The sequence below is a fragment of the Malaclemys terrapin genome, chromosome 11 (genome assembly GCF_027887155.1).
Source record: "Malaclemys terrapin pileata isolate rMalTer1 chromosome 11, rMalTer1.hap1, whole genome shotgun sequence".
Classification (NCBI taxonomy): Eukaryota; Metazoa; Chordata; order Testudines; family Emydidae; genus Malaclemys; species Malaclemys terrapin.
In genome coordinates this window covers 16,686,701-16,700,941 of record NC_071515.1, presented here as the reverse complement: position 1 = coordinate 16,700,941, position 14,241 = coordinate 16,686,701, and the positions used below count along the sequence as shown (strand labels likewise).

The following is a 14,241-nucleotide window of genomic DNA, read 5'->3' as shown; positions in this document are numbered from 1 at the left end:
ATCTTGTGGCATACTCGCGACATGTCTGAAAAGCATAAGACGCCATCTGCGGACAATGGCCCCAGTAGTCTGTAGACCGGAGCGACCATAAACATCTGCTTTACAAATGAAGTCCTTCCACTCTATGCCCAATATACAACGTTGGCATTTTACGTGGAAAGCCTCCAGCTTTGCCCACTCTGAGTGGCGCAGTCCCAATGTTTCGCAACCGTACAGCAGTACAGAGAGGATACAGCTCGATTAGATCCTGAACTTGGTTGTCGTGCCGAGTTGATGTTGATTCCGTATTCATTGTAAACGACCCATGGCAGAGGCTGCAATGCCACACTCAGGCACCTAAATAAATGGCCTGACCTTTCTCAATGCTGAATACCAAGAACTTCTCACTCGAATCTGCCAAAGCCGTGGCTGTTCAGCTCCTCTGAAAATCAATCCACTCGTTTAGATGCCTGAATATGAATGTTAGTGCCAGACTTTGGACAGTGACATAGGAAGACATTGGCCTGAGCCTATGCATGGACTCTCATCCTACAATCCAACCCCTCAACAGATACATCCCAGCTTCTGACTGTGAGCCATTCAGCTACAATGGGGAGGCCTAGATGCTGTAAGTGAATTAACATGTAATGATAGATAGACAGATAGATAGATAGTATAAGCTATTCTTTCTACCATCTGCCGTACGGATTTGCTCTGTAGAGCTTGCTGTCCCTGTTACTCATGGGTATTTATGTTGCAGAGCCCCACATGAGAGAGGGAAGGATTTCAGGCCCAAGGCCCAAGTGGGGCAGGAAGAAGCACACGCTCACCTCAGTTGCCATCTTTGCTGAGGTAAGTTTTGTTGACTTGTTGAACTGAGATTGCAAAGCGTTGCTCAGTCCCATATTCTCACAACTGGCAGTGCCCCATATATATGTCTGGGACACCTTGCATCCTCATTTCTCTCACGTCTCTGTCTTCCTTCCATAACAGGATGAATTGCAAGACAGCTGGTTCATTACATCAGCCACGGCATTATTGACCTTTTCCCTTTCTTCTGATTAGCCTCCGATCTCTGTTACATTCTTTGTGACCTTGTAGGAAGAGATGGAATCTGTGCATTAGCCCTCTCATGCTATGGAGCCACGAGAAGGTTTGACAGCAGAAGTAGATGCAGAGTGGACGAATCTACGAGGGACTAACAGGTTCATGCCATATAGCAGGCCTGCACAACATACGGCCCGCGGTGGCCTGCCTGCCCGCCGACAGGAGCCAGCAATGCGGGCGGCTGAGTCCAGCCCAATCAGAGCTGCGGTGGCGGGGCTTTCAGGCGCCGCCCCCCCCGACCCAATGCCGGTGCCGGCGCAAGGATATTTTTGCGCCCTCGCGCGCCACCAGCCCCCCTGCCCCAAGCAGGACACGGGCACGGAGCCCTCGCGCGCTGCCAGCCCCACCCCAAGCGGGACACAGGGATGGAGCCCTCACGTACCGCCATGCCTCCACCTCCCCCCCGCGCCCCAAGAGGGACACAGGGATGGAGCCCTCGCCCGCCGCCGCACCTCCACCTGCCCCCGCCCTAAGCGGGACACGAGGATGGAGCCCTCGCGCGCCGCCATGCCTCCACCACCCCCCGCGCCACAAGCGGGACATGGGGATGGAGCCCTCGTGCGCTGCCACGCCTTCACCCCCCCCCGGCCCCAAGCAGGACACGGGGATGGAGCCCTCGTGCGCTACCACGCCTTCACCCCCCCCGGCCCCAAGCAGGACACGGGGATGGAGCCCTTGTGCGCTACTATGCCTTCACCCCCCCCGGCCCCAAGCGGGACACAGGGATGGAGCCCTCGTGCGCTACTATGCCTTCACCCCCCCGGCCCCAAGCGGGACACAGGGATGGAGCCCTCGTGCGCTACCACGCCTCCACCCCCCCCCGGCCCCAAGCGGGACACGGGGAAGGAGCCCTCGCGCGCTGCCACGCCTCCACCCCCCCTGCGCCCCAAGCGGGACACGGGGATGGATCCCTCGTGCCACGCCACGTCTCCACCCGCCCCCGCCCCAAGCGGGACACAGGGATGGAGCCCTCGCGCGCTGCCACGCCTCCACACCCGCCCCCCGCGCCCTAAGCGGGACAAGGGGATGATGCCCTCGCGCGCCGCCACGCCTCCACCACCCCCCGCGCCGCAAGCGGGACACGGGGATGGAGCCCTCGCACGCCACCACGCCTCCACCACCCCCCGCCCCAAGCGGGACACGGGGATGGAGCCCTTGCGCGCAGCCATGCCTCCACCACCACCCCCGCCCCAAACGGGACACGGGGATGGAGCCCTTGCGCGCCGCCGCGCCTCCAACCCCCCCGCCGGCCCCAAGCGGGACACGGAGCCCACGCGCGCCGCTGCCCCTCCCCACTACCCCAAGCGGGACACGGGCACGAAGCCCTCACCCCCCCCCCAGCGGGACACAGGGCTCAGCCACCGCCCCCATCCTGAGCGCTTTTTGGCCCACTCCCCCCCGGGACTCCTGCCCCATCCAACCCCCTGCATTCCTTGATGCCCCCCCCCGGGACCCCTGCCCCATCCACCCCCTTCCCTGTCCCCTGACTGCCCTCCACCACCCCATCCAACTCCTCTCCTGATTCCCCATCCAAACACCCCTTCTCCCTGTCCCCTGACCACCCTTGGAAACCCTGCCCCTGGCTGCCTCCCACCACCCCATCCAACCCCTGCTCCTTCCTGACTGCCCCCTGGGACCCTTGCCCCCATTCAATCCCCCTGTTCCCTGCCATCTGACCGCCCCGATGCCTATCCACCCCCCCACCACCTCCCTGAACTCCCCTGCCCTCTATCCAACATCCCCTCCCTGCTCCCTTACCGCGCTGCCTAGAGGTGGCTGGCGGCGCTACAGCCGCGCCGCTGGGCTGGAGCCGGGCCATGCTGCCACCGCGCAGTGCCTGGAGCACCGGATCAGTCTGAGTTTGCAGCTCCCCCGCTTCCCACGAATCAGCTGTTCGTGCAGGAAGCCTGGGAGGGCTGAGAAGCAAGCGGCGGCTTCGCGCTCAGGCCCAGGGAGGTGGAGCGGAGGTGAGCTGGGGCGGGGAGCGGTTTCCGTGCGCGCCCCTCCCCCCAGGTTACCTGCTGTGGCGCGGACGGCTCCCCCCACCCCAGCTCACCTCTGCTCCGTCTCCGCCTCCCTGGGCTTGAGCGCGAAGCTGCCGCTTGCTTCTCTGCCCTCCCAGGCTTCCCGCGCGAACAGCTGATTGACGGGAAGCGGGGTGGGGGAGAAGCGGGGCGGAGTGTTCAGAGGTGGATGTGGAGCGGAGGTGAGCTGGGACCGGGGAGCGGGGCGGAGAGCTGGAGCACCCATGGGGTCGGCTCCTAAGGCGCCACTTTTGGATAATGTGCTCAGGGGGAGCAGCCGCTCCCTCTGCTCCCCCCCAGCTACGGTCCTGGTCACTTCAACTTACCGGTTGTTAAATTTAGAAGCCCTTTTAGAACCGGTCCCGCGCAGGACAACTGGTTCTAAAAGGGCTTCTAAATTTAACAACTGGTTCCCGCGAACCGGCTCCCGCTCACCACTGGAGACTCCCCTTGCCGTTCTCACCCTAGGAGCCAGAGACCTCCCAGCAGGGCTGGTGAGTGCGGCCAGGGAAGGGGGAAGGGTGTGGTGGAGTGAGTGTCTGGGAGGTGTGCGGGGGGTGCTGGGCTGTGAGGGTGTGGAGGGCGCTGGGCAGTGGGGGAGGTTTGTGTGTTTTGGGGTGCTAGGCAGTGCGGGCCTGTTGGGGGGTGCTGGGCAGTGACAGAGATCTGTGTGTGTCAGGGCACTGGGGGTCTGTGTGGGGCATTGTTTAGTTGTGGTGGTGGGGCTGTGGGGAAGGGCACTGGGAGGGAGGGAGGAGAAATCTGTGTGTATTGGGAAACTAGTGAGTGGGGGGTTCTATGTGGGGTGCTGATGTGTATTAAGAGTTACCAGCTGGATTGAGGACTGATAGATTTGGACAGAGTTTATATTGAATGGGCAAATGAAAAAGATCGCAGGGAAAAACAGTAAGGTTAGTTTAGCAGTCTTTGACATTTCGACCCATAAAGAAATTAAAATGCATTTGTAATTACATATCTTATTCTTGGCTGATAATCATTTATTGATATTTTTTAGGAAAATTTTCAATTTAAAACACAAACTTTTGTTTTTCTTTTTTTTACTTATGATGTCTATCTGAAAACCCATATAAATTGACACAAATTGCAAATTAAAACTTTTAAAATGTATAAGCATTTTACTCACTTGGGCGCATTTGCCTCATGGCACACAAATTTGAACTCTGCTTCAAAAATTTGCACAGAAGAAATTTTTCTTTTACCTTAATTATACTATCTTAGGAGCCCGCTATAACATAGTACCAAGGTTCAATACAAAGTCATATAAAAGTTATACAAAAATGCATAATGCAGAGAGTTATCTACAACTGCATTGATTGACTGCTGTGTGCAGTAATATAGTGACCCCTGGACCTACAGGCTTCCACACACCGTCAGTGCCTTGTTAGTGTGCCATGTGCCGTGAGATATCTCTTCTCTTTGTGTGTGACTGTGAGTGTTTCCCTTGTGTGTGAATTTATTCAACAAAATCTTGAGCTTCATAATGGATACCATGAGTGAAAAGAAAAAGAGAAAAATAGAATCAGAGCACAGAGTTTTCAACATTGAATGGACGAATAAATACTTATGTACTATTTCCAAAGACAAAATACTGTGCCTCGTGTGTCGCGAAACGTTAGTCGTTCTGAAAGAATACAATGTTCGGTGGCACTTTGAAACTAAGCATCCCAATCTCGCCAAATTGAGCCCAAATGAAAAAATAATTAAAGTAGCCAGTTTAGCGAAAAACCTTAGTAGAGAACAGCAAATTTTCAAGAAAGTGAGCACTGAGAACGATACAGTTACTAAAGTAAGCTTGTAAGCTTTAAAATTTCTAAGGAAATTGCTGCTGCTGGGAAATGCTTCACAGAAGGCGAGTTATTAAAGAAGTGTATGTTGATCGCTATATCTGAGTTATGTCCAGAAAAGAGGGGAATATTTGAGAATGTCAGTCTATCACAATGCGCCCAAGTGAGTAAAATGCTTATACATTTTAAAAGTTTTAATTTGCAATTTGTGTCAATTTATATGGGTTTTCCCTCCCTCCCAGTGCCCTTCCCCACAGCCCCACCACCACAACTAAACAATGCCCCACACAGACCCCCAGTGCCCTGACACACACAGATCTTTGAGTGGGAGTTCCATTGGAGGAGAAGGTACCTGTATTTGCGTCTGTCTTTGTATTGCTTGTATGTGTAGAGGCCTGTAGGGGCAGCGAGCTGGGCGGGCAGCTGAGCCGTGATTGGGGGTGGAGCTTGGCTGAGGAGAGGGCCTATAAAAGCGGCCACCCAGCCAGGCAGCGGCAACAGCTGCGAGCAGCGGCACAGGAGGCAGTGAACAGGGCTGCTAACGGGAGTTTGAGTGGGAGTTCCATTGGAGGAGGTGGAAGGGGAGGCAGGAGGGCATGGTGCCCTGTGTGCTGTGTTTCCCCAGGTGCAGAGGGCACAGCTGAGCAGGCGGGCCCAGGCAACAGCAGCCATGAGCCAAGCCGCAGGTGACACAATGCAGATGATTGCATGCGGCAGCTGCGGTATGTACATGGTCCTAGCAGCAGTACCTGAACAGAGGTATGTGTGCATGAAATGCCTCCTAATAGAACTGCTGGAAGAAAAGATCCAAGGCTTGGAGATGCAGGTAGATACCCTGATAGAGTTTAGAAGGGGGTTCGAGCACCTGATGGAGCAAAGGCAAGTGGGGGCTGAAGGGGAATGCTCAGGGGTACAGGTGGTAGCAGGGGCTAAGACCTGTGAGGGGGGGAATGCCGGGGGGAGAACAAGGGCAGTGGAAGCATGTGACTGTGAGAAGCAGGCAAAGGAAAAGGAGGGCCAGTGAAGGAGAAATAGAGCTCAGGAACAGGTTTGGGTGTTTGGAGAACGAGGAAGGGGTGCAGCAGGTGGTAACTGAAGGGGGCAGGGTGAGGAAAAAGAGATGAGCAGCTAGTCCCATAGAAAGAGGGGAGGAGTTGATGGAGACAGCACCAATTCTGGGCCCCGGGAGGATACAGGATGACGTAAGGGGGACTATAAGGGAAAATAGGAATGGACAGGGGTTGCAACTAGAGGGAACAGGGGATAGATTAGTAGATCGCACTGCCACCAGGCAAAGGCAAGTGTATGTGATTGGGGACTCCTTACTGAGGAGGTTGGACAGGCCTGTAACCAGGGCGGACCCAGAGAACAGAAGGGTGTGCTGTCTCCCGGGCACTAAGATACGGGATGTGGACTTGTGGCTGAAAAGGATCCTAAAAGGAGCAGGTAAGAACCCCTTGATCATCCTTCACGTAGGAACAAATGATACGGCTAGGTTCTCGCTAGAGAGAATCAAGGGAGATTATGCCAGGCTGGGGAAGACACTTAAGGAATTCGAGGCTCAGATCATCTTTAGTGGGATTCTGCCTGTTCCTAGAGAAGGGCAGTAAAAGGGTGAAAGGATTGTGATGACAAATAGTTGGCTAAGGGAGTGGTGCTATAAAGAGGGCTTTGGGATGTATGGCCACTGGGAGGCTTTCGGGGACAGAAAACTGTTCTCACGGGACAGACTTCACCTGAGTAGGGAAGGAAATAGACTTCTGGGAGGGAGGCTGGCTCATCTCATCAAAAGAGCTTTAAACTAGGAATTTGGGGGAGACGGTTGGGAGATGTCCAGTTAATCTCCACACCAGATTATAACATTGAGAGGGAGGACAATGAGATAAGAACAGATACAGCCAGGGGGAAGAGATTAGACATAAGGAGGGGCGGGGGCGGTGGATACCAGACTAATGGGTCATACTAGCAGTACGGTGTCCATATCAAATGGGAGAACGAATGTGAGAGAGGCCAAAAGGCATAAATTAAGATGTTTATACACCAATGCAAGAAGCCTAGGTAACAAAATGGAGGAATTGGAGCTCCTGGTCCGAGAAATGAAACCGGATATCGTAGGAATAACTGAAACGTGGTGGAACAGTAGTCATGACTGGAGTACAGGTATGGAAGGGTATGTGCTGTTTAGGAAAGACCGGATCAAAGGTAAAGGTGGGGGAGTAGCATTGTATGTCAATAATGAGGTAAACTGTAAAGAAATAATAAGCGATGGAATGGATAAGACGGAGTCTGTCTGGGCATTACTCACATTGGGTAAAAGAACTACTAGAGCCTCCCCTGGGATAGTGCTTGGGGTGTGCTATAGACCGCCGGGATCTAGCCTGGATATGGACAGAGAACTCATTAACGTTTTTAAGGAAGTAAATACTAATAGGAACTGTGTAATCATGGGAGACTTTAACTTCCCAGATATAGATTGGGGAACAAATGCTAGTAACAATAATAGGGCTCAGATTTTCCTAGACGTAATAGCTGATGAATTCCTTCATCAAGTAGTTGCTGAACCGACGAGGGGGGATGCCATTTTAGATTTGGTGCTGGTGAGTAGTGAGGACCTCGTTGAGGAAATGGTTGTAGGGAACAACCTTGGCTCAAGTGATCATGAGCTAATTCAGTTTGAACTAAATGGAAAGATTAACAGAATTAAATTGGAGACTAAGGTTTACGATTTCAAAAGGGCTAACTTTAATAAATTAAGGAGACTGGTTAGGGAAGTGGATTGGACTAACATATTTAGGGATCTAAAGGTGGAAGGCGCCTGGGATTATTTCAAGTTGAAATTGCAGGAGCTGTCAGAGGCGTGTATCCCAAGAAAGGGAAAACGGTTCATAGGCAGGAGATTTAGACCGAGCTGGATGAGCAAGCATCTCAGAGGGGTCATTAAGAAAAAACAGGAAGCGTAGAGGGAGTGGAAGGGGGGGGATCAGCAAAGAAACCTACCTTATTGAGGTCACAGCATGTAGAGATGGAATGAGAAAAGCAAAAAGCCGAGTAGAGTTGGCCCTTGCGAGGGGAATTAAAACCAATAGTAAGAGCTTTTATAGCCATATAAATAGGAAGAAAACAAAGAAAGAAGAAGTGGAACCGCTTAAGACTGTAGATGGAGTGGAGATTAAGGATAATCTAGGCATTGCACAATATCTAAATGAATATTTTGCATCGGTATTTAATGAGGCTAATGAAAGGCTGAGGAATAGTAGAAGCGAGACGGATGGGAATAAAGGAGTGGGGATTGACATTACCGTATCCGAGGTAGAAGCCAAACTCGAACAGCTTAACGGGACTAAATCGGGCGAACCGGATGATCTTCATCCGAGAATATTAAAAGAACTGGCGCGGGAAATTGCAAGCCCGTTAGCGATAATTTTTAATGAATCCATAAACTCGGGGGTGGTACCGTTTGACTGGAGAATAGCTAATGTGGTTCCTATTTTCAAGAAGGGGAAAAAAAGTGACCCGGGTAACTACAGGCCTGTTAGTCTAACATCTGTAATATGCAAGGTCTTGGAAAAAATTTTGAAGGAGAAAGTAGTTAAGGACCTTGAGGTCAATGCCAATTGGGACAAATTACAACACGGTTTTACGAAAGGTAGATCGTGCCAAACCAACCTGATCTCCTTCTTTGAGAAAGTAACAGATTTTTTAGATAAAGGAAATGCAGTGGATCTAATATACCTCGATTTCAGGAAAGCGTTTGATACGGTACCGCATGAGGAATTATTGGTTAAATTGGAAAAGATGGGGATCGATATGAAAATCCAGAGGTGGATAAGGAACTGGTTAAAGGGGAGACTGCAGCGGTGAGAAGTGTAAGGTTATGCATTTAGGGATAACTAACAAGAATTTTAGTTATAAGCTGGGGACGCATCAGTTGGATGTAACGGAAGAGGAGAAGGACCTCAGAGTCCTGGTTGATCGCAGGATGATTATGAGTCGGCAATGTGACGTGGCCATGAAAAAAGCTAATGCTGTCTTGGGATGCATTAGGCGAGGTATTTCTAGTAGGGATAAGGAGGTGCTGGTTTCGTTATACAAGGCACTGGTGAGACCTAATTTGGAGTACTGTGTGCAGTTCTGGTCTCCCATGTTTAAAAAGGATGAAATCAAACTGGAACGGGTACAAAGAAGGGCCACTAGGATGATCCGAGGAATGGAAAATCTGTCGTATGAAAGGAGACTCGAGGAGCTCGGTTTGTTTACCTTAACCAAAAGAAGGCTGAGGGGGGGATATGATTGCTCTCTTTAAATATATCAGAGGGATAAATACCAGGGAGGGAGAGGAATTATTTCAGCTCAGTACTAATGTGGACACTAGAACGAATGGATATAAACTGGCCGTCGGGAAGTTTAGGCTTGAAATTAGACGATGGTTTCTAACCATCAGTGGGGTGAAGTTTTGGAACAACCTTCCAAGGGAAACAGTGGGGGCAAAAGACCTCTCTGGCTTTAAGATTAAGCTTGATAAGTTTATGGAGGGGATGGTTTGATGGGATACAGTGATTTTAGTCAATAGGTCAATAACAATGGTCAATGATGGGATATTAAAAGTTACTACAGAGAACTTTTCCAGGAGGACTGGCTAGAGAATCTTGCCCGCATGCTCGGGGTTCAGCTGATCGCCATATTTGGGGTCAGGAAGGAATTTTCCTCCAGGGTAGATTGGCAGAGGCCCTGGAGGTTTTTCGCCTTCCTCCGCAGCATGGGGCAGGGGTCGCTTGCTGGAGGATTCTCAGCGACTTGAAGTCTTTAAATAATAATTTGGGGAGTTCAACAGCTAAGTCAAGGGAGAGAATTCTTCCAAGAGTGGGTGGGTCAGGTTTTGTGGCCCGCATCATGCGGGAGGTCAGACTAGATGATCATAATGGTTCCTTCTGACCTTAGAGTCTATGAGTCTATGAGATCTCTGTCACTGCCCAGCACCCCCCAACAGGCCCCCACTGCCTAGCACCCCAAAACACACAAACCTCCCCCACTGCCCAGCGCCCTCCACACCCTCACAGCCCAGCACCCCCTGCACACCTCCCAGACACTCACTCCACCACACCCTTCCCCCTTCCCTGGCTGCACTCACCAGCCCTGCTGGGAGGTCTCTGGCTCCTAGGGTGAGAGCGGCAAGGGGAGTCTCCAGTGGTGAGCGGGAGCCGGTTCGCGGGAACCGGTTGTTAAATTTAGAAGCCCTTTTAGAACCAGTTGTCCTGCGCGGGACCGGTTCTAAAAGGGCTTCTAAATTTAACAACCGGTAAGTTGAAGTGACCAGGACCGTAGCTGGGGGGAGCAGAGGGAGCGGCTGCTCCCCCTGAGCACATTATCCAAAAGTGGCGCCTTAGGAGCCGACCCCATGGGTGCTCCAGCTCTCCGCCCCGCTCCCCGGCCCCAGCTCACCTCCGCTCCGCCTCTGAACACTCTGCCCCGCTTCCCCCCCCCCGCTTCCCGCGAATCAGCTGTTCGCGCGGGAAGCCTGGGAGGGCAGAGAAGCAAGCGGCAGCTTCGCGCTCAAGCCCAGGGAGGCAGAGACGGAGCGGAGGCGAGCTGGGGTGGGGGGAGCCGTCCGCACCACAGCAGGTAACCCGGGGGGAGGGGCGCAGGGGAACCGCTCCCTGCCCCAGCTCACCTCCGCTCCGCCTCCCTGGGCCTGAGTTCGAACCCGCCGCTTGCTTCTCAGCCCTCCCAGGCTTCCTGCGCGAACAGCTGATTCGCGGGAAGCGAGGGGGCTGCAAGCTCAGACTGACTCGGTGCTCCAGGCACTGCGCAGTGGCAATGTGGCCCGGCTCCAGCCCAGCGGCGCGGCTGTAGCACCGCCAGCCACCTCCAGGCAGCGCGGTAAGGGAGCAGGGACGGGATGTTGGATAGAGGGCAGGGGAGTTCAGGGAGGTGGTGGGGGGGTGGATAGGCATCGGGGCGGTCAGATGGCAGGGAACAGGGGGATTGAATGGGGGCAAGGGTCCTGGGGGGCAGTCAGGAAGGAGCAGGGCTTGGATGGGGTGGTGGGAGGCAGTCAGGGGCAGGGGTTCCAAGGGTGGTCAGAGGACAGGGAGAAGGGGTGTTTGGATGGGGAATCAGGAGAGGAGTTGGATGGGGCAGCGGAGGGCAGTCAGGGGACAGGGAAGGGGGTGGATGGGGCAGGGGTCCCGGGGTGGGCATCAAGGAACGCGGGGGGTTGGATGGGGCAGGAGTCCCGGGGGGGGGGGCCAAAAAGCGTTCAGGACGGTGGCGGTGGCTGAGCCCTGTGTCCCGCTGGGGGGGGGGCGAGCGCTCTGTGCCCGTGTCCCACTTGGGGCAGTGGGGAGGGGCAGCAACGCGCGCGGGCTCCGTGTCCCGCTTGGGGCCGGCGAGGGGGGCGGCTGGAGGCGCGGCGGCGCACGAGGGCTCCATCCCTGTGCCCGTGTCCCGCATTGCTGGCTCCTGTCGGCGGGCAGGCACGCCACCAGGAGCTGCCCCAGGAAGCGCCGCCACGCCATCCTCGGGACTTTGTGTGCGTGGGGTTTAGAATCCCCCCGCGGGCCGCACAGTGAGCCCCCACGCGCCGCATGCGGCCCGCGGGCCGTATGTTGTGCAGGCCTGGTCTTGTGGCATACTCGCGACATGTCTGAAAAGCATAAGACGCCATCTGCGGACAATGGCCCCAGTAGTCTGTAGACCGGAGTGACCATAAACATCTGCTTTACAAATGAAGTCCTTCCACTCTATGCCCAATATACAACGTTGGCATTTTATGTGGAAAGCCTCCAGCTTTGCCCACTCTGAGTGGCACAGTCCCAATGTTTCGCAACCGTACAGCAGTACAGAGAGGATACAGCTCGATTAGATCCTGAACTTGGTTGTCGTGCCGAGATGATGTTGATTCCGTATTCATTGTAAACGACCCATAGCAGCGGCTGCAATGCCACACTCAGGCACCTAAATAAATGGCCTGACCTTTCTCAAATGCTGAATACCAAGAACTTCTCACTCGAATCTGCCGAAGCCATGGCTGTTCAGCTCCTCTGAAAATCAATCCACTCGTCTAGATGCCTGAATATGAATGTTAGTGCCAGACTTTGGACAGTGACATAGGAAGACATTGGCCTGAGCCTATGCATGGACTCTCATCCTACAATCCAGCCCCTCAACAGATACATCCCAGCTTCTGACTGTGAACCATTCAGCTACAATGGGGAGGCCTAGATGCTGTAAGTGAATTAACATGTAGTGATAGATAGACAGATAGATAGATAGTATAAGCTATTCTTTCTACCATCTGCCGTACGGATTTGCTCTGTAGAGCTTGCTGTCCCTATTACTCATGGGTATTTATGTTGCAGAGCCCCACATGAGAGAGGGAAGGATTTCAGGCCCAAGGCCCAAGTGGGGCAGGAAGAAGCACACGCTCACCTCAGTTGCTTTCTTTGCTGAGGTAAGTTTTGTTGACTTGTTGAACTGAGATTGCAGAGCGTTGCTCAGTCCCATATTCTCACAACTGGCAGTGCCCCATATGTATGTCTGGGGCACCTTGCATCCTCATTTCTTGACCTGTAAGTGGGGTGGCCTGGGGTTTATGTAAAAGGCAGGGATTGTGTTGAAACCATAATCATCCAGATACTTCTGAGGAAATCCCTCTGGAACAGTGGAAATAGCGCAGCATTCGGCCATCAGTCCCTCGGTAATTTCCCAGATTGTGACTGCGTTTGATTTCCCGTGAGACGTCTTGAAAACTGCTCTCTTTGTTGAGAGGCTGAACCTCTGAAAGTTCGCCCTGGAGAATGTAAGCATTGACAGGAGAGCCGTTGTGTTGATTCCCTAGGGCGCACTGTCCAGCACGCCGTCAGACAGACCCAGATCAGAAGGCCTGGACTTGGTACGTGAACGTAAGTAATATCCTTAGGTTAGTGCAGTGAGGAAGCAGAGGTCCCAGGGTGTGGATCAAGGAGATGGCAATGGGGACGCAGAGGCCCTGTCATGGCACCAATGGGGTCTAATTTGTACTGTGTGCTTTGGTCATCCACTGTGTGATCGTCCTCTTCTGTAATGGGCGCCATCGGCCTGTTATAATGGCTCCAACACCACCTTCCTCCCAGCCTCAGGAGATGGAGGTGTTCCCAAGGGAGAGGGGGCATGGCTGCGGCATCCCCGAGGCTTCTCTGCTTTATGCTGGGGGCTGGCCCAGTGGCCAGATGGCCTCCAAGTTGGTGGGGGTGGTGCACAAAAGCGGCTTTCAGGCACATTCCCACGCAGCTGCCAGGATCTGCACTGAGCCTAGGATCTGCAGAACCATATCACAGGCTGGGCCTCAAGGCTGGCAGGTTGGCAGATGCTGCACTGAGCAGCAGAGTTACTCTGTATCCTGAGTCAGGAAGCTTTTCTGCTGCTTCGCTGATCAGAGGAGCCTGGTAGTTAAATGAGGCAGGAAGATACACTTGGTTAATGCAAAGACACAGATGGAGCCCTGGAAGCCCGTATTTCCTGGTGGTTAGTCAAAGAAGATCAGGCCAGGGCAATATGACTTGACAGTCCTCCGCAAGGACTCATCAGAGAGACCCTCAGATGTAAAGAAGGAGGAGGTGGGGGATATTGGGTACAAACTCCCCAGATCCAGTTCCTTAGTCCGGGATCTGAGTGAGGGTGAGACCAGCCCGTCAGTCAAAGGAAATAGTGGACAGTGAGATGGTTATAGGCTAAGCCTAGAGATGCAGGAATGAGTCCAACCCCTCTTTGTTCATGGTGGCCTGATCCAAACAAAGCTCACGGAAGTCAGTCTCTCTGTTGTCTTTAATGGGCTTTGGCCCAGGCCCATGGAGAAGAGAATGTGTTCTTTGAGCCCTACAAAGGACAGAGCAGAGACCATTTCCGTCATTAATAGTGTGATGATTGAGCTGGAATAAAGCTAATCCAGGGTTCCCCTTTCTCTGCTGTTGCTAAACTTCTTTTTTCCTTGTTGATACCCCACAGCAACCTCTGTCCTCATGACTGAAATGGGCTAGTGCCACTAGACTGGGCCATGCCTCCTTCACCTCTATTACACAGCAGTAAGGGTGTGAATCACAGCAAGGAGATCAAAGCTCTGTAGAGTTAGAGACAAGCTCTCTCCTCGCCACCTTTCATATGGCAATTCTCACCTCTCCCCCACCCCACCCTCACCCCCACCCTCCCACACACACACACACATTTACAGAGGAGACTCTAGACAAAATACAGCAAAGTGCAAAATAACTGGTCCCTGGACTGTGGGAGGAGAGTTATGGGCAGGGATTGAGGGAGCTGACGGCAAGGAGAAGGCTCCGGGGGAGTGTGGT

The 14,241-nt window shown here is 53.3% G+C and overlaps 1 long non-coding RNA gene across 1 annotated transcript; it reads left to right on the top strand.

Moving 5' to 3' along the window:
* Window positions 1-411: 411 nt before the first annotated feature.
* LOC128845667 (uncharacterized) lies at window positions 412-12,341 on the top strand. Its single transcript, XR_008446699.1, has 3 exons — window positions 412-607; window positions 740-831; window positions 12,274-12,341. It is a non-coding gene; the product is annotated as an uncharacterized LOC128845667 (long non-coding RNA).
* The last annotated feature ends 1,900 nt before the right edge of the window (window positions 12,342-14,241 follow it).